Consider the following 24,332-nt stretch of genomic DNA (forward strand, 5'->3'; position numbering starts at 1 on the left):
GCTTTCGAACGTCTGGAGATGCAGGATGTGATGGATCTAAAGTCACAGTTCCATTTTGTTCCGTACAACCTACCCTTGGTTGAGAAACAAGCCTTATTTTCCCTAAAGAACAACTCTGAAATCATTTCAAGCGGATAAAGGCGGTGGAATAGTGGTCATGGGAATAAACAAATACGACCTAGAAATAAAACGTAAACTTTCCAACCCTGACCATTATCGCCTGCTCTCCAAAGTTTCCCTGACAGACATCAGATCCAAAATACAAGATGTAACCAACCACGCTAGAGACTTGAACATCATCTCCAAGAAGGAGCACGACTTCTTAAATAACCCTCACCCACGCACACCTGTCCTCTATGTCCTCCCAAAGGTCCAAAAATACAGGATTAATCCCCCCGGACGACCTATCGTCTCAGGTTGTGGGTCGATTCTCGAGCCTTTGGGCAAGTATATAGACGCCATCATTAAATAATTTGTACCCATCACAGACACCTTTATCCTTGACACCATGGACCTTATTAACACCATCGAAGATAAGCCCTATGACATCAATACACAAATGATGGTCGGGTTGGACATAGAATCCCTTTGCACAAACATTCCCCACAGTGAAGGGCTACAAGTCATCAAGGCACTTCTACTATCAAGACCCCAACCCACACGGATCCCCACGGAATTCATAATGGACCTTTTACGCATCGCCCTACAGAACAATTACTTCCTATACCGGGACACATACTACTTACAAGTCAAGGGTGTCTCCATGGACGCGTGCTTTGCCCCAAACTTCGCTATCCTGTTTGTACACAACATGGGGAAACCCTGATCCTCGCCGCCACCAATCCTTTCATCACCAACATCAACGTCTGGCGTCGGTACATTGAAGACATCCTTCTCATCTGGAATGGCACGATTGAAACACTGAACCCTTTCATTGATTGGCTCGACCATTCACAAGAACATCTGAGATTCACAAGTGACTGCAAGAACAACGATCTGCCTTTTTTGGATGTCATTATTCACACCGAGGATGGTAAACTAGGTACCTCACGATATCGCAAACCAACTGAAAAAAACACTCTACTGCATTACTCCAGCTACCACCCATGGGGACTGTGGGATGGCCTCCCATATGGTCAGTTTTTGAGCATCTGGCGCCATTGTAAATGGCGCAAGGACTATTTCCGCGAAGCAGCCATCTTGACCAACCAACTAATCCACAGAGGCTACCCAAGGCGCCTGGTCACCAGAGCTCGCAAGAGGGCCTGGTACTGTCAGAGAGACCATCTTCTGACTCCACAAACAAAGAAGTCCACAGCACGGATATCATTTGTGTCCAAATTCTGTCCTGACAGTAACAACATATCGAAAATCATAAAGAGAATTGGCCTTTGCTACGCCCACACAAACAATTCCAAGAGCAGCCACTCTTCTCCTATCAGCGTGGCAATAATCTAGCAAGTCATCTATTACATGCCATCACCTGGCCCGAACTACCCACGGAGAGACACACAATCACAGCATCCTGGGGATTGGAACCCATTGTGGGATACTATAGGTGTCAGAACTGAAGTGTATGTGACCTCACAACCAATACAAAGGACTTCAACTGTAGTGGCAAAACGTACAAACTGAAGACCCACACCAACTGCAGATCCCAGAACGTAGTCTATGCAATCCGCTGTCCATGTGACTTAACCTACATCGGACAAACCACTCAGATGATAAAACAACGCATCATTCAACACAAAAGCAGAATCAACTGTAAAGTACTCACAGCACCTCTGGTCGCCCACTTTCTCGAGAAAAATCACCACGACACGGACATCAGTTGGCAAGTAATCGAGAAACAATCTCTGCCCACAAGAGGCAGCGACATCAAAAACCTCTTGAATAGGATAGAATGCAAATGGATGACCCTCTGCAACTCCGTAAATCAGGGCTTGAACACTATCGACGAGTGAAACAGTTCCATCCCAGTATGAATCCTCTTTTACACTTAACTACTGCCTTAACACCCATGAATTTAACCATTGCTACCATTCCCATGCATTCACTCGACCACTGTAACTAACTTGCCGTGTATCCGCCTAACTTCACACAATGGCCCTTACATACTTCCTTTTGAGGCAATATTTTACTGTCAATTATTGATGTATTCATGTAGCATGTTGTTCCATGCGAGGGCTCTCACATCTCCCCCACGCCGTTATTATTCACTGTCGACTGTTGATATATGTATATATAAGTCCTTCCCTATGGATTATGTCACATCATGTAACTGTGGGAGCTATATTAACCTGTTATATTTCACTCACTTTGGTATAACCTCTTGTCAGAATGAATGTTGTACATCCAGTGATATCAATTGTGTATATATACACTGTTCCAGTATTGTCGGCATTAAACTGTTAGGTTGATAAAGTTTGTTTTAAATCAGCACTGTCACTGTGAGTTTCCCTTAACTCTGCCCCTTGCCGTCCTATTCCCCGCCCATACACGTGCTCCGATTGGCTCCCCCTCCAGCACGTCACATACCCCGTGATATGCGACTTCCTGTTTATGTAAGGAGAGCCGGATCGACACTCGGTTAGCCGCCATATTGAACACGGACCCAGGATTCAATCCAACGCAGAGCCACGATTGACTCAGGTAATTGCCCTTTCCCGCGCCCTGGCCCATCCGCACTACCAGCCCATTGCCCCTCGTATTCTGATTGCGAGCACTGTTTACAAACGCTTTATTGTCCCGTAGGATCTGTGACCCCCGCCCCTCAGACGCCTCCATCCCTCGAACAAGAGACGTCCTGTGACGGTGCTTAACTCACCGACTAGGATTTCGCTTCAAATTACCAAGTGAGTAGCGCTCACTCCTTCCCCTCTTCCCCCCCTTTTTTTAGGAACAATCAGATTGGCGTTTATACCTCCCTCCCTTTACTCCCGTCTCTCCCAGATTTACTGGAGGACGCTCGCATCCTCCACCCGCTTGAGGATGCACTACTCATTTCTGCATACCTTCAATCAATACAGGTATGCCCCACACTACTTACAGCGCCCTTGACCCGCTCGCCATTCACACCGCGCATAGAAGTAGATTTCCTGCAGCGGGCTCCCCATGCTCACAGCCCTCTCCTTTTTCCTTCCCAAGCGCTTCGTATTATACCAACCTCCGGTACACCCGCAGCCCCAGCAACATATCCACAATCACTAGCCCATCATAATTCATGCACCCCTTCAGGCCGGCAAGCCCATTTAGAGTGCCCTCTCGCTTCAATTTCGTACATCTGCCTATGTCTCCCAATTCCAGATACCCCTGGCCCATCTTCAAGGCCTACCATGAACCTCAGAACCATCGCGCACCCGGAGTCACCATTCCTGAGTTGGACACGCGCGCCCACATCTTTGTACCTGTGCTCTTATCGTTGCCCAACTTCTCTACCTTACATCCACTGTTGCAACCACGATGTGGGGCTTTTTCCACGCACAGGCTATCCACCAGCCACTTAGGTCAGACCTTATTCAGGGCCTACGCGTCGACAAATTTACACACCATCCTAGGCCATCTCCCTAATTATCCTCTTCACTGCCTTGCGCCTTTGTCCACCCCTCCCTGACCTTCTCTTTCCCCCCCGCAGCACAAACCAACCCACACAGCCCCGTCCTGAAGACGATCCCAATTGACGAGGATCGGAACGTCGTCGACAACACAGCGCAAAACATGGCGCATACTCTCCAATGGCCCATTGTGAATTACTAATTACCAAAATCAGTCACTCATGTAATTGAAACTAGCCTTGAGCCATATGATCTCACTCACTGTATATAATCTACACTATTGTTCACTCTGCGCCGCTCACGCTTTCCACATTGTCACTTGCGTCGCCACTTATGTCACCTGCACATACTTAAGCACCAAGTGCAATTGGGTTGTTATCGATTCCTTTCATACAGTGCTGCTATAACTGTATTCTTCCTCCACATATTTGTTAAAAATATTTGATGAATAACAACCAAAACTTAATTTGAATCAAGTCTCCTCATTTCTGTTTCCGTAATGCTTTTAGCATACATGCTTAATTGTCTCCAGAACAATACCTGTTGGGATACTGTTTTGTTTGTTCTATCCTTCTACCCTGATCCCGACGTGGATCACGGGTCACACTCCTGTAATTTTTACAATAGTTTAATATAGAACACTAATAACCATTTTTGTAATTTCTACTGCCCAATGATATACAGACCTAACTATGTTGTTTTTTCTGTTGTTTATAAAATAGCATAGTAACTATGTTGTATTTTCTACTGTCTAATGAAATATTGGAATAACCATGTTGTTGTATTTTCCACTATTCAATGAAATTAAATAATGCAGTACTGCTTTATGTTGTATTTTTTACTGTTTAATGTAGGACTGCAATAAGCAATATGTTGGAATTTTGTTTTTAACAATATACTGTAGTAAGTAGTTTTTTTTAAATTTGATATCGTTTAATTTACTTCCTTAGTACGTGTTCTGCATTTTCTACTGTTTAGTGTAGGCATGTGGTATTATTTTGTTGCATTTTCTACTGTTTAATGAAATAATATACTAAATGTATTGGTTAATTTTCTGAATTGTAATGTATTACTGTAGTAATTGTGCTGCTCTATTTTCTACTGTTTACCATAGTCTTGTGTGATATATGTAGCATATTCCACCGTTTAATGTAATAATGTATATTACTTACTGTGCTTTATTGTTCATCATTTAATCTAGTCCTTTTGCAAGGATTTTATTGTATTTTATACAGTTTAATGTAGCACAAAAGTAAGTATGTGTAGCATTTCCTACAGTTGAATGCAAAACAGTAGTATGTTGTGGTATTTTCTACAGTTCAATGTAAAACCATAGTAAGTATGTTGTGGAATTTTCTATAGTTTAATGTAAAACAGTAGTAAGTATGTTGTTGCATTTTCTACAGTTTAATGTAAAACAGTAGAAAGTATTTTGTGATATTTCCACAGTTTAATGTAAAACAGTAGTAAGTATGTTGTTGTATTTGTAACAGCTCAATATTATTAATATTTGTTAGTTGCCCAGAGCATAGCTGAGCACTGTAGCTCTATCTTGTCCCATCGGGTGCCCCATCTGGTATGCTGTACAGACTCAGAAGTCACCAGAGAAAATATACATTGAGAACATTAAAATAAATCATAAGGATATCCATCATTTTCCCACATATAATTAGATACCTGTCTATTTGTGAAAACAGTGACATTACGCTCTACATGGGTAATAATTATGTGTCTTCTGGGAGATGTATTCTTTATGTAAGATAACATCTTTCTGTCACATTTTGGGTGCATTGGATTCTAGGAAATACTATAAAAACTCTGCTGATATGCCATGTGCAAAGTTAGAAGCACCTGTTTTTAAGAAGGAGGCTCACATGCTCAATGCAATGTGCCATATTTACATTATTGTTTGTGTAACTTCGGTGTTGTTCTAGTTTTCACTGTTGGACTTCGTTAAGCGACGTTTTTTTTTATATAGCTGATTATTCAAACATCAAGTTCAAGAAGACCTTTATTACTGATGTAAGGCACTTCTGCTGTCACCTGAGGCGTCAGAAAGTTGTGAGCACCTAAATGGGTCTAGGTGTCTTCTCGGTGCTATTCCTTCTCTGTGTTGTGTGTCACACCATCCAGCACCCTTCATGCAAACTTCAAACTTGGAAGCAAGAGTCGTACTCCAAGGATGGAGATATTGTCATCGGGGGATCCTTTGTAGTTCACACCTCTTTCACTGCTGATGAACCAACTTTCAAAGAAAAGCCACAGCCAATATCTTGTGAGGGGTAAGAGCTGCTTGAGCCTTTGTCAGAGGTAAAAACGGTATATAGGATTCAAAGCTGGTAGATCCTGTAAGCGAGTACTTGTGAGAGTCAAAAAAGATCCATTGTGACAAATAAACTTGGATTAAGGGATTCAAAGCTTGTATCCTGTAAGGATTAAGATATGCTTGTGACAATCAAAAATCACACATTGTGATGTGCTTGTGAAAGTCAAAAATGATCCATTGTGAAAGATAAAGGGCGGTGTATGGGATTCAAAGCTGATATTCTGTAAGGATCCAGATGTGCTTGTGAGAGTCAAAAAGGACCAGTTGAAAAAGATTTAGGGCCCGATGTAGGTAATCCCAGATTACCGATTCTTAAATACCGAATCATACCGATTCGGTATTTAAGAACTGGCAATCGGGATGTAGGTATTTTTACCAATTCAATTACCGAATCTGTAAAAATCGGTAATTACCGAATCGGTATTTACAGATTCGGTAATTGCCATTGATTCCTATGGGCCTTGAGGCCCATTGGAATCAATGGCAATTACCGAATCGGTAAATACCGATTCGGTAAAATTACCGAATTTACAAGGGGGACAGGGTGTCACTTTGATACTCTGTTGCACCCCAGATTCTGGCTTTTGTGCAATGTGACACACATACATGCCCGTAGGGCATGTATGTGTGCCACATGGCACCAGTGTACGTGCACAGATGTGAATGTACACAGATATTCATAATTTACCCCCAAATATTATTTGGTGGTAAATTATGAATCGGTAATGGCCTGTGGCACTGTTTAAAGTGCCACCTACATCTTGATTTACCGATTCTGTAACTTTACCGATCCGGTATTTTACCGAATCTGTAAATTTACCAAATCGGTACAATTCAGGCCACCTACATGTCCAATCCCAAATACCGGTCGGTAACGGCCGAAATCGGCCGTTACCGATCGGTATTTGGCGACCTACATCGGGCCCAAATTGTGGTATATGGGATTCAGAGCTGATTTTCTGTGAGAAAATAAGATGTGCTTGTGAGTGTCAAAAAAGATCAATTGTGAAATATAAATACGTTACAAGGGATTCAAAGTTTTATGGCGTAAGGATTGAGCTGTGCTTGTGAGAATCAAACATGATCCATTGTGAAATATAAATGTAGTATATGGGATTTAAAGCTGATACATCCTGAAAGAAAGGTGTAAGAGTCCAAAATGATCATTTCTGAAAGATACATGTGGTAAATGGGATTCAAAGCCGATATCCTGTAAGGATTAAGATGTTCCTGTCAGAGTAAAAAATGACCAGTTGCCCTTATCTGTGCTTCACCTACTCTTCTGGTTCATCTTGGCACATTATGCACACATATGGTCTTTGCGTTTGCACAAGAACAGATAATGACTGTATGCTGTATTTATAGAAGCCCGCATCTTTTTCTAAAGGTGCAGTTTTCTGGCGGGGGAGGCAGCCCTATCTTCATGCGATCAGTGGTGGATCACATCTGCCTCTGCACCAGAAGCATGAAGCACGTGTTTGCGCATGCACCTGCTTTTGATTTAGTAGTGAAGAACTTGATTTAAGTCTTGGCATGTCTGAAATGCCGCTCATCTTTGTTAAAAATATCAATATTTTTTAGCTCATGTTCCCATTACAACAGTAGCTCACACAGAACCTGTACATACAGTCTAGAATCATATTTTGTTTAATTCTCTAAGAGCGCCTATTTTCTGCAGACGCGTCTTTTTTTAAAGAATACAGAAAGCATCATTCGAAATTATAATTGCACACTTTTTTGGAATGGGCTGTTATTTTTCAATTATTTTATTACACTGTTCAAATCATAATGCAATCACAACTATATTACGATGTTAAAACTTGAGGGCCTCATTCTTGAGACCCTTATGCCGCCATTGTAACACTTTGTTTGACACAAGGGCAGTGTAAAAAAGCACCACAATGTGCCATATTTACAAACTGACACATCTAAGCATATGTGTCACTTTGTAAACCCCTGCACTACCTTTTACCTGCAACAGGTATAATGTATGCGGGGTGGACGTTCTGACACAGGAAAGCCACGTAGAAGTGACACAGTGAATCTATGAGATTTCAATGTAATGCTTCTACGGCATCAGTGCATCAAATCCACTTGTCTGCTTGAAGCAGGCATCAGGGGTGGCGCAGTGTCTTGCACTATGTGAACTGACACATTGCTGAAATCTGTTTTTCAGAATCACTTCAGCAAAGCGCCATTTTTGTGCCTACAGATGCGTCAGGATTACTGACGTATCTGTAAATCCTTGTGACGTGGAGAGCTGGACAGTAAATACGGTGCTTCCAGGGTTTCGCAAGGATGGTGTTATGAAAATTGCTGCATCGCTGGTTTCTCGCAGTGATGCAACACCTTTCATAAATGAGGCCCTGAGTTGTTGAAATGAAAGGAAACCTCGCCTGCCGACGGCTCGATTCTCAGGCTGTCAACTCATGGTAAACCCAATTTTTCCTTTATAAGCTGCCAGTTAAAAGCATACAAGTTCTGAACTTGGTTGTGACCATTTGTGGAAGACATTTCAGCTTCCATTACCAGGTGGGAAGGGGTAAAAGGTGTGGAGAAAAAGCACTGTAAAGAACAGTGCTTTTTCCTCAGATTCTCCAAGCCTTATTTATGAGGCCTTATGCCGCTGTTGCGTTTTAGTTTTAGTGATGCTGCGGCAGCGTATAAAATGCACCACGCTGCACCTTTTTACAAAGTGACGCATGAAGGCAGATGGGTCACTTTGTAAACCCCTGTGTTACATCATACCTGTGACAGGTATAATGTATGCAGGGTTGGTGTTTTGATGCAGCAAAGCCATGCAGAAGTGACGCAGTGAAATTTATTACATTTCACTTGGCACTTCTATGGCGTCAGTGTGTCCAATCATTATGCCTGCTTGAAGCAGGCATAAGAGGTGACACAGTGCCTTTCACATGAGGGCTTGCCATGTGTGAAATGACACATTGCTTGAGTTGCTCCTGTTTTCAGACACACTCCACCAATGCGCCCTTTTTGCGCCTACAGATACATCAGAAGTACGTATTGCAGTAAATGCGGCGTATCCATTGTGTTGCTAGGATGGCATTATGAAAAGTATTGCATCGCAGTTGTCCTTCATCGATGCAGCAGTTTTCATAAACCAGGCCCTCTGTATTTTAAGGGCTCCTTTTACTGTCCTCCTATCAACACTGTGGCAATGATATGAATATGAAGAGAAACATTTATACAAATTTGCATTGTTTCACAATGAGTAGAAAATCGAAAGGGGCCTATTCCCAGATGCATTTTGGAGTATGTAAAGCAGTACCCATGTGATACTCTTACATTCTTATCCAGGCCTTTGTGAATTAGCCTCACAATATCTTAAATGCGAGTAACATGTGACTATTCAGTGAACATTCATATAGAATTTGAATTTGTATTTGTATTTGTATAGCGCTAATCACCAACAGGTCTCTAAGAGCTTTTGGAGGCGAGGCCGGAAATTGTAGACAGATCAAGAAGTCCTACAGCGATGTGGCGGTTTCGACGGTGATCAGTGCTTCACTGAAGAGCAGTGTTTTAAGTTGTTTCCTGAATAAGAGGAGCACTGGTTCTTTGCGTAGATGGTCTGGCAACTGATTCCAGAGTTTTGGGAGTATGATAGAGAAGGTTCTCCCCCCTTTCGATGCCAGGGTGTATCTATGGGTGGCCAGGTTACAGGCCTCTGCTGACCGAAGCGAGCACCCTGGTACGTAGATCTTAAGGCTTTCCTTTATGTAGGCCGGGGCTTTGCCATAGATTGCTTTATGGGCAATGCAAAGGCACTTAAACTTCACTCTTTGCCTGATAGGAAGCCAGTGAAGTTTGCGGAGCAGAGGGGAGGCATGGGCTTGTCTGGGCAGCCTAAAGATCAGCCTGGCTGCATCATTAAGCACTACCTGGAGTTTGTTAATGAGTTTTTGAGGAAGACCCAGGTATATAGTGAGTTTCCATAGTCCAGTCTAGAGATAATTGTGGCTTGGACGATCATTTGTAGGGAGGTAGTGGAGAGCAGGGGGGCGAGTTTCTGAAGTTGTCTTAGGAGCCCTGTACACGTGCCTACCACCGTGGTGATTTGGTTGGTCATGGAGAGCTCTTGGTCCAGTTTAATGCCTAGGCTTTTTACGGCTGCGGTGAGACGCAATTCTGTAATTGCCTGCAGGTTTATTCGTCAATGGCAGTAAGGATTGATTACTGATTTGTGGTAGGGATATTACTGATCGCGTTGCTGATAGCATTTGGTAAATTTTAACTGTGCCCATTTTTAACTAAGATCCAGCTCTCAGGAACTGCTAGTAACTCCACGAATCTAGTGGATCCTCATTTTCAGTAAAACGGGCTGCATTATGGAACACCATGCCTATACACATCAGAAAAGCCAAGACAGCAAGACTGTTCAGGTAAACACTGAAAACGTGGATGTTTATCTTCCCCTGAACTTCATAGTGATCCCTATCCCTGCTGCTGCTAGCACCGGGACACCCCCGTTGGGGGTAGCCGTGACCTATATAAGTGGTAATAATAACAATTATTAAAGTCCCCAGTTATAATGACCAAAAATTGTTCATAAGCTGCCATTATTTACTCCTGTTCCTCTAATGTTGGCTGATATCTACACATGTTTTTCATACGTTGAGGAGGAAAATATATGCTGATGATCAAAATCGTTGTGGCATTTTGGCTTGTTAAAATAATTGGCAATATATATTTTGAAAGTGTTTTTATTTTTTCCCTTGTCATTCAAAGTTTATTGCATATTGATATTGTCAGACCTCCACTTGGCCTTCCAAAGGCATTCTTTTTTGCTTTCATTTCATGTGTTGTATAATTTGATATGGTTAAATTTGCAGATTGCAAAGTCTCCTGAAAACATATAACACATTGTTCTTGTATAAAACTGGAATTTTTTCCCCAGCTTTTTTTAGGTGTCGATCAAATCCTGCAATATTCCAGGATAAAATGGAGAAATCATTATATCGTATTTCCCTTACATCATATTCATTAGGAGTACTGTTTGGTCAAGTTTGGATGATGTATCACTCCTGAATTCAATGGCTCTATAAATAGTTGAGCAGTTGCCTCTATTTTTTTCTTTGCAGTGATTTGGAAATTTTCAAATCCTATGTGTTCTTCAGGACCGTTATAAAATGGTCTGGTACTTAGGGGTGGTTTTTCATATTCTGCTTGTCTGTGAGCTGTTCTCAGCATGTGCGGATATTTAGATTTCTCCGGTTGCCTAATTGAAATTCCCCATTCTGCTCAGAATTCTTTTACAGCCAATATCCTTAGAGCCACATTCTAAGATGACTAAGTTGTTTAGTAGTTTCATAGGCATTATTTATTTTATGATCTACAATTAAGCAAACAACAACAAATGATTGTAAATCTAAATCTTTCAAGCCTTCAAAACAATTTAATCGCTTTAATATATTTTGCCGATGTAATATATCATGTGGACCTTCGGATTTATATATCGGTGTAAAGTCAATTATATATTTTTCCTCACTAAGTGGGTATTCCTTAGATAGTAACTTGTTATCTTGAATAAAGTTTCCTTTAACTGTTCTTTGAATTTCCCATCTGCTTGTCTGTTGGGTGTACATAGGATCACTAGCGTGTACACTTTCTATTCCTGAGCAGATCTTCACTTCCATATCTGTTCCAGTACTGATTGAATCTGGGTCATTGTCTACTAAGTTTTTAGTTAGCACTATTATGCCGTCCATAATCTGTTTCAGTAAATCAAAATTATTGCTTGAGAATGACACAGCTTATCTTTATTTTAGCTGCTCGTATTAAAGATGGACAGCCGTACATTTCATTTTCCAAGCTGTACTACTTCACTGTACATTGGTTGTGGTACTGTTATTATAGTGCTACGTTTAGTTGGTACAGTCATATTAAGTGGATTGGAGCACATATCTGTAGACTTATTTTCCACACTTAGGGGCCGATTAGGATGGCGGACGGACCTGCGTCCGTCCGCCACCCCAGAGATGGAGGGACTGTCCGCAGGGGCAGCGGCGGTCCCTCCGTGCAAATTAGGATGTGACCGCCACCCTGGCGGTCACATCCTGTATGTTTAACATTGCGGCAGGTGCTGCTTGAAGCAGCACCCGCCGCAATGTTAAAACTGCATGTGTTACATTTACATGCACAAAGCGGCAGGCACCGCGCAGTGCCTGCCGCTTTGTGCATGTAAATGTTGGGGGTACCATAGGTACCCCCCCATGTGCACCCCCCACCCCCCAACACCCCCGGGGGCCCGCAACGGGCCCCCAAACACCAATGTCCACATGCTTTCCTACAGTGGAAAACCCGCCGTGGAAAAGCATGTCTCCGCCGGCATCCTAATATGGCTGGCGGTGTCTGATAGACACCGCCACCATATTAGAGCGTTTCCGCCGCGATCGGAAGGCGACCGCGGCGGAAAAGCGGCGGACGGACACATGACCCCCCAGCCATCCTAATCTGGTGGGGGTCTTTTCGGTGTCCGCAGCGGTGAATCCGCATCCTCCGGGCCGGCGGTGGCTTCCGCAGGCCCGGAGGATGGGGATTCACCCAATCCTAATCGGGTCCTTATTGTAGTTCTAGGGCTAGATGTAGGTAACTCTAATTTACCGGCTCATAAATACCGAAATTTACCGATTCGGTATTTATGAATCGGTAAATTAGTAGGAGGGAGATGTAGGTATTTTTGTTTTATGAATTACCGATTCTGTAACATTAGGTATTTACCGATTCGGTAAATACCGAATCGGTATTGCCCATTGATTCCTATGGGCCTTGAAGCCCATATGAATCAATGGGCAATACCGATTCGGTATTTTACCGAATCGGTAAATACCGAATCCTGCAAGGGTGCAGGGGGTGTCACTTTGACACCCTCTAGCACCCCAAGTACACAGTTGTGTGACATGTGGCACACATACATGCCCTAAGGGCATGTCTGTGTGTCACATTGCACAGGTGTGCATGCACAGATGTGCATGCACACCTGAATTCGGTATTTTACCACCCAACAGGATTGGGTGGTAAAATACCGACTCTTAAGGGCCTGTGGCACTCTTGGGAGTGTCATCTACATATGGATTTACCGAATCTGTAAATATACTGATTCGGTATTTTACGGATTCTGTAAATTTACCGATTCGGTAAATTTACAGAATCGGTAAAATATAGGCCCCCTACATCAGAAAACCCAAATACCGGTCGGTAACGGCCGAATTCGGCCGTTACCGAACGGTATTAGGGCTCCTACATCTGGCCCCAAATCTCTTATCTTCAGCCATTGAAATGTTATCATGCTCATTCATAAGAAATGGATCTGCCTGGGTTTGCATATTTGCTTCAATGCTATATATTCTATCCATATTTATTTCATTACCTGCTTTTACTTTCTTTGTTGATTTATTAAGTATAGGGAAATGTTCTCTTCCTTCTGACAGTATAGCACCGGAGAGTGTTTGTTTGGAACCATTGTTTCTTTTGAGTGTTCTTAGTTTTTTGAGTCGTCTCTAATTCAGATATGGAGCAAAGTCATCTTGATGTTCTTCCATCTGTATTTCACTACAGTTGTCTTTTATATTTAAGTAAGTAAGGGGCATATTATCAGAACTGTGATAAAATTATCACCGCTTTAGCGGCAGGAAACTGCCGCTAAAATGGCGACAATGGACTTGATAATATGCCCTTGTGAATTCCCATAGAAGCCTAGGTTAACACCAGAACCTGGGATGTTATGGGAATTCGCAAGGACATATTATCAAGCCCCTTATCACCGTTTTAGCGGCAGGAAACTGCCGCTAAAGCAGCGATAATTCTATCGCAGTTCTTGATAAGTTTATTATGCAATATTAGTTAAAACCGTTGCATACACATGATAGTAAAATTCCATAGTAATACAATGAGTAAAAAGAGTGTTTCAAAGGCCATCAAAGTGCATTATTTTTAAAACTCGCATTTGGACATCTTTTATAGTTGTATTTACTAATGTCATATTCACAAGGCACTCTCTCTGTTCGAAGCAGTCTTGATTTAAATTAGTTGTTTCATTATTCATTTCCTTGATCTTCTCTCTAGCAGGCGATAATGCCTATTCATTAAACTGATTTGTTAAAAGGTTTCCAATATTTTGGGGTAACAGTTGTAAGAAATCAACAATATCATCGTCACGCTCAAGATTTTTAGAGGCAGTTGCTAGTTCGCTCATATCTTGTTTTATTCATAGAGGTATTTCAGAGTTTGCCTTTATTGATGCCATTTCTGCTGCAATTTGTTTGAGATGGTCAATCTACTCTATCAATAGAATAGATTGTGTTGTTAAAATATCCAACATTTGCGACAATGTGCTACTGATTGCCCCCCATTGCAGACAAAGCCGAAAATGTTGGAGGCAAATCTTCGTCATCTGAGGATTTAAATTGATTGATTTGGATTGATTGATTGATTGAGAATGCAGCAGCCAGGTTAGTGCTGGATATTCCAAGATCTGAGCCAGTCGCCCACAGATTGAGATCCCTCCATTCGTTACCGATGGAAAAAAAGGATCATGTTTAAATCATTATGTCTAGCCTTTAAGGCTCTTCATGGCACAGGACCTTAGTTTTTGAGAACACACCTGCAATGGTATATGTTGTTAAGAAGCTTGAGATCAGCTCACACAAAACTTTTACAAGTTCCTAAGTTCAAGCAGGTTCATGGGGGGGGAGCTTTCTGTTTCGGGCAGCTAAACCCTGGAACCTTTTCCCTATCACGATAAAAAGCAGTACTTCACTATTGTCTTAAAAACTTGGCTCTTTGCTTGTTAGTCAGCATACCCACCATATCAGTAATCGTTTGCCTTTCTGACTCTAGCGCCAACACCTTCGGGCAATCGCAATGCATTATAAATATACAAATCAATCTGAGGATTTCGTTTCTTTTTTTTCCCTATTCCTATTTTTTGTATCTTGCTCCTCTTTAGTACACAGTCTTATGCCTGGATTGTTCTGTGACGCATTATACTGTAACTTTGATGATATTAGGTTTGAGTTTGAGTTTGATGAATTAACTAAATGATCTAGCTCCAGCAACTGACCAGATGTTATTGAAACATTATTTATTTATTTATTCAAGAGTTTTGTATAGCATTGGCCAGACCCGAAGGTATCAGAGAGCTTAACAACATTAGCAGCGGGTATGTTACATAGTATGGCAGTAGTACAAACATTGGTTCGTAACAAATCGAAAGTATTGGAGCACTTTACAAAATTAGTAGCATAGAAATCACACAATATAACAAAGGTATATACAATGACTTGTGATGAAGTCTGTTCGGGGAGGGGGGAGAAGTCCAAGGAATGAGCCGGGGGTGGGCGAAGTTGGAGACTTAGATTTAAAGTGGTGGCGTGTCGCAGTGGTCAAGATTCTGAGCTTGGGCGGCAGCTATCCATTTGGGGGGAATCGGTTGAGGAAGAAGTTTTTGAGCTGCCTTTTGAATTTTAAGAAGGAGGGGGTAGTCCTGATAGGGACTGGCATGGAGTTCCATATTCTGGGCGCATATCCTGAGAAGGATCGAGATAGGGTTTTGTGTTTGTGAGTTTTCAGAGGAATGAGGAGTAGAGTGTTTTTACTCCTAAGGTTCCTTGTCTGGCCGGCCTTCTTGAGTTTGGAAGCCAGGTATGCAGGTTTTCCAGTGTGAATTAAATGACTCATATGAAATTTCTACTTGCTCAGATTCTGGATTATTAATAGTGTTCCTGTCCCCTGATATATTTAAGTCTTCACAGCCATATTTGAATCTGTTTCTGAGTTTATTTTCATTGCTTCATTATTTCCTGCATTACTTACTGCGTCTGTATTTTCATAGTGTATTGATTCCTCATTTTCATTTTTTTTACCAATCACTCTGAGCAGAGTAGACAAGGGCAAACTTTCTGATGTGGTCGATTAATCCCCCGTTCTGTTGTTACTACCTTGATTGTTCTGTGCAGCGTGTGTAGATTGAATAGGTAGTGGGATTTGTTTGGCTTGTATTATCAGCGGAAGCACAGATTGTGTCTGAGATATATTTGCACCTCTCTCACTTCTTAATGTGACAGTATCAATGGAATCTGAGCCAGCTGTAATCTCTTTCCTCTCAAAACATTCTTCAATCGACTGCTGCTTTAAGAATGGTGATTCCATTAAGTCATATGTTAATTTCCTTGGCCTATCTTTTAGCAAATCCTTTAATGTTATTTCAAGTGCCGACCTCCTCGCCACAGTTCTCTTTATTACTCTAACAGCATTGCCATTTTCAAGAGTGTTTGATTTAGAGTCTCCTGCTATACCTACAGTGCGAGTCTCTTTTGCCATATCATCTTTGAGTTTCCTCGCTTTCTTTCGAGCTCTGCTACTCACACTTTGTTTACTATGTGCCAAGGCTTTTACTGATTCATCATCAGTTATTCTTTTTTTTGGGATTATATTTATGGACTTACCTCAACCCTCTTACATGATTTGAATTGGATTGATTGGATTGGTCACGTCTTGGTCGCAGCTTAGATTGGCCGGCTGACCAAATATTCAGTTACCCAATGGTATAAAATCATTAAGGGAGAATTTAAGGCGCATATGAGGTGATCATAAGAGGCTCCCCCTAATACTGCTTTTGTATACCACCAGACACCATGTTATCCAAGGGTAAGTCAGTTGTAGCAATGAGGACAGACAGGCTGTAATCTGATACACCAAGTTACATCTCAGCAACACATTGATGCATCAATTCACAAGACCACCTTTTGCTGTATTTGCACTCCTGTGCTCTTGTACACAGCCAGGCACAATCAGAAACAACCAGCAATAGACAATAACCAGTCACTGAATTTAAGAGTGCTTTCACTTCAAAGACACTCCACTTTGCATAAAGTATATCAAGATACTGCTGTTATGCCAGAGTGTGGTAACTCTTTATATGAAATCTTTATATGGTATCCCCATTTTTTCAATGTGGCAGTAACACCGTTTTGTTTTCTTACTTGAATGCAGGCATTTGGGGGCGGAGGGTAGGTAAAGCTTTCTCAGGGGCTTCTCAGGGGAGAGCGGGCCTGGAACGGGAGTGGTCCTCTCTGTCTGCACAAGCCGTACCTGCATAAAGCCAGCCGCGTCTGCACGACCAGGAGGTACTGTGGTTCTAGCTTTGCCCGTCCCGCCCCGCTAAGCACCGGCCTCACAGCCGCGGTAACAGTTGCAGTTGCAGCTGAGATCCCCGGTGTCATCCTAATCCTGGGGTTGTGGGGCCTTGTTTGCTTCAGCCTCAACCAATCTTGCATACCACAGCTGCTCTCCATTGCTCTTCTGCTTGTCTGCTCACTACTCCGTCACTTCCGCTTCCGTCAATGAGTTTTACTTGCTGTGAGAAGTTGGCCTGGTATATGATGCTCACTAGTTCTAGTGATCACCTTGTACCATGCCAAGCAACCCTTATGGTGCAGGTTGTAAAGTCAACCTTATAGACAAGCTATCCTAGGGGTAGCATGGACTAAGCAGTCTTAGGCTAAATTCTGTAAAGGCATGTGAAGCAAGCTGTTTTACCATACACAATCCCTTGAATACCAAATGAAAGGACACCACACAGATATATATTGAAAATATATATAGATTTATTTCTACAAATAACCCTGATACTCTTTATGAGCACAGAAGAAAATGCGTTAAAACAAAACACATTTTAAATACACAAAAGTTGCACAATTATGGATGAGCCCTAGGGGCCACCTAAACCATATACTAAAATAGTGGTATAAGAACCACTATGGGGAAAGTGAAGAGGCCTAGGGCCTGGGGAATCGCTGGAGCTGTTCGGGACTAGCAGTGAAGAAGTCGGGAAAGGCCCGCGGGACTCGGGTGCAGTGCGGAAAGTGCACGCTTTACCAATGCAATGTCAATGGTGCGTAAAAGTTACAAAGTTAGTTAAAAAGGAACCTTCCGAGTGACCTAGAAGGATGAAACTTTAGACACAGACACTAGAGGTGTGTACCAGTGTGGGAACACCGGTGGAGCTGAGTTACCTCACCCACAGGAAGCGGGTGCATAGGGTCGAAGTAGTGTCTGGTTTCGTCATGCAGGTCGATGGTGCTTGGAGCTGAAGATGCTGCAGGCGGCTCGATGTGAAGAGTTCCGGTGGATCCAAGGGTGGATCTGAAGAGGTGAAGACCTGAAAGCAGAGGGGACAATGTTCAAAGTCACTAGCCAGTGACTACTGTGGAACCAGAGTGGAACCAGGCGATGTCGGGTGCAAACAGGCGGCGAGATGTAGCTTCTCTCTGCAGCCACGTGGACACGAGGGGTCGAAGACGTCCAGGAGTCAATCACGAGCTGTCCCACGCAGGCTTCTCGCTGATGGCGGTGTCGGCAACTTGATTGGAGCAAACAGGCCTTGGCTAATGCAAGGCACGCAGGAATCAAAAAAGGCTTGTTACTCGGACCAGCAAGGTCAGAGCAGGTGCTCCTTTTTACAAGAGCGAGGGCAAGTCTGGAGCAACCAGACCCGCAGTGTAAGTTGAAGGTTTCGTCGCCAAGATGGCCGCTAGCCATGTGGCAAGTGGACGGGATGGCGCGTTGAGTGGCACAGTGCAAAAGGGCCCCACGCAGATCGTGGAGATGCTGGGGGGCTGATCTTCGGTGCAAGGGCTGCTCGAGGTTAGGGCTTCACAAACCCCGACAGCGTCGAGGGTGCCTTTGATGCTGCGCAGTCAGCGTTTCGGGGGTCTTCCAAGAGGTCCGGTCCCACGTCTCTCGGTGCCTCCACGGGTCCCTTCTTTGCAGGGACTGTGGATCGGACGGTGAGAAATCTGGGAGTCTGGGTCTTGTCAGGCTCTGGGCTCGGGCTCCGGCGGGAGGCGGCGGCAAAGCAGACACCGAGTTGCTGGTTGGTGCCTGTGTTCACAGGGTGGTCACTCCTTGGCCACAAGGGAGATTCTCTTCCGTCTTCTGTGCAGCAGAATGTTGAAGTCCAGTCTTCTTCTGTATTTCAAGTTGATTCAGGATGATCTGAAGTCTCAGGACACAGCTCCCACTCTTATTCGAATCTGGGGGGCCGGATCACCTACTAGGTCCCTCCTCTGGGTGGAACCAGGAAGGGGGGTGGTTACACCCCCTTTCCTTTGTCCAGATTCGCGCCAGGGCTGGGGCTGGAAAGCCCCAGCACCGGTTTGAACTGGCCTATGCACAGGGACACCTTGTGTGCCCCAGGCATGTCTGATTCTATTCAGCCCTGTCCTACCCAATACACAAAATCCTGTCTGGGGTGGTGCTAGCACCTCCCCAGCCAGGAAACCCTTTGTCCAAGCTGCCCTCGCTGGAAGGACTCCCAGCAGCAGGAGGTCAGACTTGTGTCTGTGGTGGCAGCATCCATTTTGTGATGCTGGGGCTCTGTTTAACTTTAACCGGGGTACAGGCTAGGTACATGTCGTGTCCCTCTAGAAGGGTGGAATGCTACCCCCGTCGCCAGAACTGGCGAGGGGGTAGTATTCCAATTCGTATGACACCTTACTCGACATGTTTTGATAAAGCCAAACCCAAGATAGCATTTAACCGCGAGGTTCATAATGCACTTAAGAGTATATGGTATGGCAATATCATGAAACAGCTAAAGGACATGGTTCCGAAAGCTGCAGACAGGCTCAGCTCATGCCAGAGCACCATCTCACATATTTCCAAGCACTCTGCCTCCAGGATTGATGAGGCCTTCCATAGGAGTGACTGATAGGAACATATGTGTCCATTTTAGGTTAGGTATAGGCATACTACACCTAAGTAAGGGGTGGTTACACCGACTTACCCCAGCTGAGTGATCAGCCAGTTGTGTCAAATATGGAGGCCAGGCCAGGGGTGGCACAATACATGCTGCAGCCCCTGGTAGGCCTTGGAAGCACCTATGCCCTGGGTACCTGTGTACACTGTTACAGGGGCCAATAAGGTGAACCAGTTCCAATTGTGTATGTACCTAAGGTACATGGAGTCCATTTTAAGGAGAGATCAATTAGCCTGGGGCCCTGAATAGCAGGATCCCAGGCCAACTATGTCAAAAACCAGCTAAACACCAGGCAAAAAGTTTGGGGGTAACCATAGTCAGATATCCACCTTCCTACATAACCCCCCCTAAACGAAAGGAGATAAGGCTATCCTTGACCAGGTAAGCCTATATTGCCTAAGTGGCCATATAAGGAAGTACCAGCTCTGGCTTGGTTACCCCCTGTCTCATGGTCCACTAAGCAATCCCTCACCCTAAGGGTATCTGAGGGTCTCCACCATAGGGAATCTCTACCTGTGGTGTGTCTTTGCAAAGTTAAAGGCTGGTGTTGGGATGGAGTACTGAAGTGAGATCCCTCTGTAGGACTCAGCTTCCTCCAATCACTCTCCACCATGTGTGCCTTTCTTTCTTTGACTGAGTTGCACTGTGCTCTCAGGGTCAACCTCTGGCTACCTAAAGCTGGAGGCTGGGTCCCTCTTGTTGGCTTACTGGAGGGACAGGTCAGGTTTGGGGCCCCAGGTTTGGCTGTGCCCAACAGAATTCATCTGTGGGAGGTCCCTAACTACTTTTAAGGGGGCTCCCTCAGGAGTTTTTAAAGTTTTCACCTCACTAGGGCTACTAGTTTCGGTGCCCCTAATCTGTTGATGGGGGTGCTTTATTTGACAGGGGGCCCTTTGGGGCTCACTGTCCTTCTTGTCCTCTGCAGCCCTGGGCTGAGCAAGGCAAGGTAGAGAGGGGCAGGATACCTGCTCCAGACTGGTTCCCACCTGAGAAGGGTCCACTGTCATCAGAGGCTCTGTCAGGCCAGGCCTAACAACCTCTGGGACAGTTCCTTCATCAGGGGTAAGATCCGTTCCCTGAGGAGGCTGATCCTTTCCTAAAGTCTGGTGGGAGGGAGATTGCTCTTCCTCCTCAATGCTCTCTGTTTGTGTGGAGTGATCCTTCTTTTCAGGCTTCACAACACATGTATCAGTTTGAGTTTGGGCTGTGGCCATCACAGCCCCACCAACCTTTTCAGGAGGAGACTCAGTTTGGGTATGGGCTGTTACCATCACAGCCCTGCTAATCTCTTCAGGAGGGAAGTTAGCTAAAGATGGGGCTGAGGTTTGCTCAGCCCTACCAACCTTTTCAGGTAGGACATCTTGGATTGGGGCTGTAGCCATCACGGCCCCACTAACCTTTCCATGGAGATATACCATTTTAGAATGGGTTTCTTGTTCCACCTCAGCCCAGGCTGAGATTTCTAAATCATTCCCCAGTAGACAATCTACAGGCAAGTTTGATGACACTGCCACTCTCTTTGGGCCAGTGACACCTCCCCAGCTAAGATTTACTACTGCCATGGGGTGATTGGTTTCTATTCCATCAATGTTGGTCACCTGATATGTGGCATCAGGTAAAAGTTGCCTTGAGGGGACTAGACATTCAGCCAACATGGTGATGCTAGCCCCTGTGTCTCTAAAGGCCTCAACTTTCAAGCCATTGATGAGGGGCTCCTGTCTATACTTGCTCAAAGTGTTTGGGCAAGCAGTGAAATTGGCAAACCCCATGCCAGTCTCATAGACAAGAGTATCTGAGGTAGGGGACCTGGTTAGGCCAGAATACACCTGTCCTCCAAAAGTAAACCCACCTGGGTGTGCTCCCACTTCCTGGGGGATTACTGCTGACAGTAACAGGAGGTGTTAGAGCTGGCTTTGGAGGTATATTCTCTTTATTGCCATTCTTGGGACAACAGCTGTCTGTTTTGTAATGCCCAACCTGTTTACAGACATGACAATAAGGCTTTTTCTGGGTTGGAGAAGTGTCTTGGGACCCACCCCCATCCATGGAGTTTTGGGGCCCTGGGGAAGTCTTTTCCTTACTTTTATCCCCACCCTTCTCTTGAGGCTTGGTAGTCTCTTTGTTTTGGTCACCACCCTGGTTCTTAGGCCTGATCCTGGTTCTGACCCATTTGTCTGCCCTCCTACCCAATTCTTGTGGGGAGGTCAGATCAGAGTCAACCAGGTGCTGATGTAGAAGCTGATTTTGACAATTACTTAAGATTTGCTCTCTCATAATTAAATTATACAATCCTGTATAGTCGGTAACCTTACTTCCCAGCAACCAGCCCTCCAGAGCCTTAGTGGCACATTCAACAAATTCAGACCAGTCCTGAGTCTGTGTCTTCTGGGTGTCTCTGAACATTAACCTGTACTGTTCAGTGGTTAAGCCTAACCCATCAATCAGAGCACTCTTCAGGACCAGGTAGTTTCTAGAATCCCCATCACTAACTGTGAGGAGTCTGTCTCTGCCTCTACCTTCAAAGGTGAGCCACAAGATTGCTGCCCACTGCTCCTGAGGGACCTGCTGTACTTTGCAAGCTCTCTCAAGTGCAGTCATACATTTGTGGATATCATCCCCAACTTTGTAGGGGGGCACAATCTTACTCAGGTTTCTATTGTCATAGGACCTGTCTTTATCCTTAGGGATCGTGCTGCCACCAGTGGATTCTAATCCACTCTCTCTAGGCTGCCTTGCTCTAGCAAGTTTCTCTTTGGCCAGGGCAACTTCTAATTCTTGTCTCTGGATCCTAAGTTCAGCCTCTCTCATTTTGGCCTCATGTTCCCTTCTCTGAGGGCTAGTCAACTCCCTTCTGGAGTTGCCATGAGAACCTCTAGAAACATAGGAAGTATTGGATTCACCTGAGTGATTCCTCCTCCTCCTATGCTCCTGGTTAAGTCCATTTGGGGGTCTGAATGGGTTGGACCCACCTTCAGTCACAAATAAACTTAGGTTAGCCTGGTTAAGCCTGCTGACTAACACCTGGCTATCTCTACCATCATCAGAATCACTTTCTTCCACCTCCTCCTCCTCTTCCTCTTCCTCAGGCTGAGTATTCCCAGTGGTCTGGTCTTCCTCATCTATGTGGATGACAGAGGCAGGGTATAAGAACCACTATGGGGAAAGTGAAGAGGCCTAGGGCCTGGGGAAATGCTGGAGCTGTTCGGGACTAGCAGTGAAGAAGTCGGGAAAGGCCCGCGGGACTCGGGTGCAGTGCGGAAAGTGCACGCTTTACCAATGCAATGTCAATGGTGCGTAAAAGTTACAAAGTTAGTTAAAAAGGAACCTTCCGAGTGACCTAGAAGGATGAAACTTTAGACACAGACACTAGAGGTGTGTACCAGTGTGGGAACACCAGCGGAGCTGAGTTACCTCACCCACAGGAAGCGGGTGCATAGGGTCGAAGTAGTGTCGGGTTTCGTCACGCAGGTCGATGGTGCTTGGAGCTGAAGATGCTGCAGGCGGCTCGATGTGAAGAGTTCCGGTGGATCCAAGGGTGGATCTGAAGAGGTGAAGACCTGAAAGCAGAGGGGACAATGTTCAAAGTCACTAGCCAGTGACTACCGTGGAACCAGAGTGGAACCAGGCGATGTCGGGTGCAAACAGGCGTCGAGGTGTAGCTTCTCTCTGCAGCCACGTGGACACGAGGGGTCGAAGTCGTCCAGGAGTCGATCACAAGCTGTCCTACGCAGGCTTCTCGCTGTTGGCGGTGTCGGCAACTTGATTGGAGCAAACAGGCCTTGGCTAATGCAAGCCACGCAGGAATCAAAAAAGGCTTGTTACTCGGACCAGCAAGGTCAGAGCAGGTGCTCCTTTTTACAGGAGCGAGGGCAAGTCTGGAGCAACCAGAGCCGCAGTGTAGGTTGAAGGTTTCGTCGCCAAGATGGCCGCTAGCCACGTGGCAAGTGGATGGGATGGCGCGTTGAGTGGCACGGTGCAAAAGGGCTCCACGCAGATCGTGGAGATGCTGGGGGGCTGATCTTCGGTGCAAAGGCTGCTCGAGGTTGGGGCTTCTCAAACCCTAAAGCACAGCATCGAGGGGGCCTCTGATGCTGCGCAGTCAGCGTTTCGGGGGTCTTCCAAGAGGTCCGGTCCCACGTCTCTCGGTGCCTCCACGGGTCCCTTCTTTGCAGGGACTGTGGATCGGGCGGTGAGACGTCTGGGAGTCTGGGTCTTGTCAGGCTCCGGGCTCGGGCTCCGGCGGGAGGCGGCGGCAAAGCAGACACCGAGTTGCTGGTTGGTGCCTGTGTTCACAGGGTGGTCACTCCTTGGCCACAAGGGAGATTCTCTTCCGTCTTCTGTGCAGCAGAATGTCGAAGTCCAGTCTTCTTCTGTATTTCAAGTTGATTCAGGATGATCTGAAGTCTCAGGACACAGCTCCCACTCTTATTCGAATCTGGGGGGCCGGATCACCTACTAGGTACCTCCTCTGGGTGGAACCAGGAAGGGGGGTGGTTACACCCCCTTTCCTTTGTCCAGTTTCGCACCAGGACTGGGGCTGGAAAGCCCCAGCACCGGTTTGAACTGGCCTATGCACAGGGACACCTTGTGTGCCCCAGGCATGTCTGATTCTATTCAGCCCTGTCCTACCCAATACACAAAATCCTGTCTGGGGTGGTGCTAGCACCTCCCC

The sequence above is a fragment of the Lissotriton helveticus genome, chromosome 8 (assembly GCF_964261635.1).
Source record: "Lissotriton helveticus chromosome 8, aLisHel1.1, whole genome shotgun sequence".
NCBI lineage: Eukaryota > Metazoa > Chordata > Amphibia > Caudata > Salamandridae > Lissotriton > Lissotriton helveticus.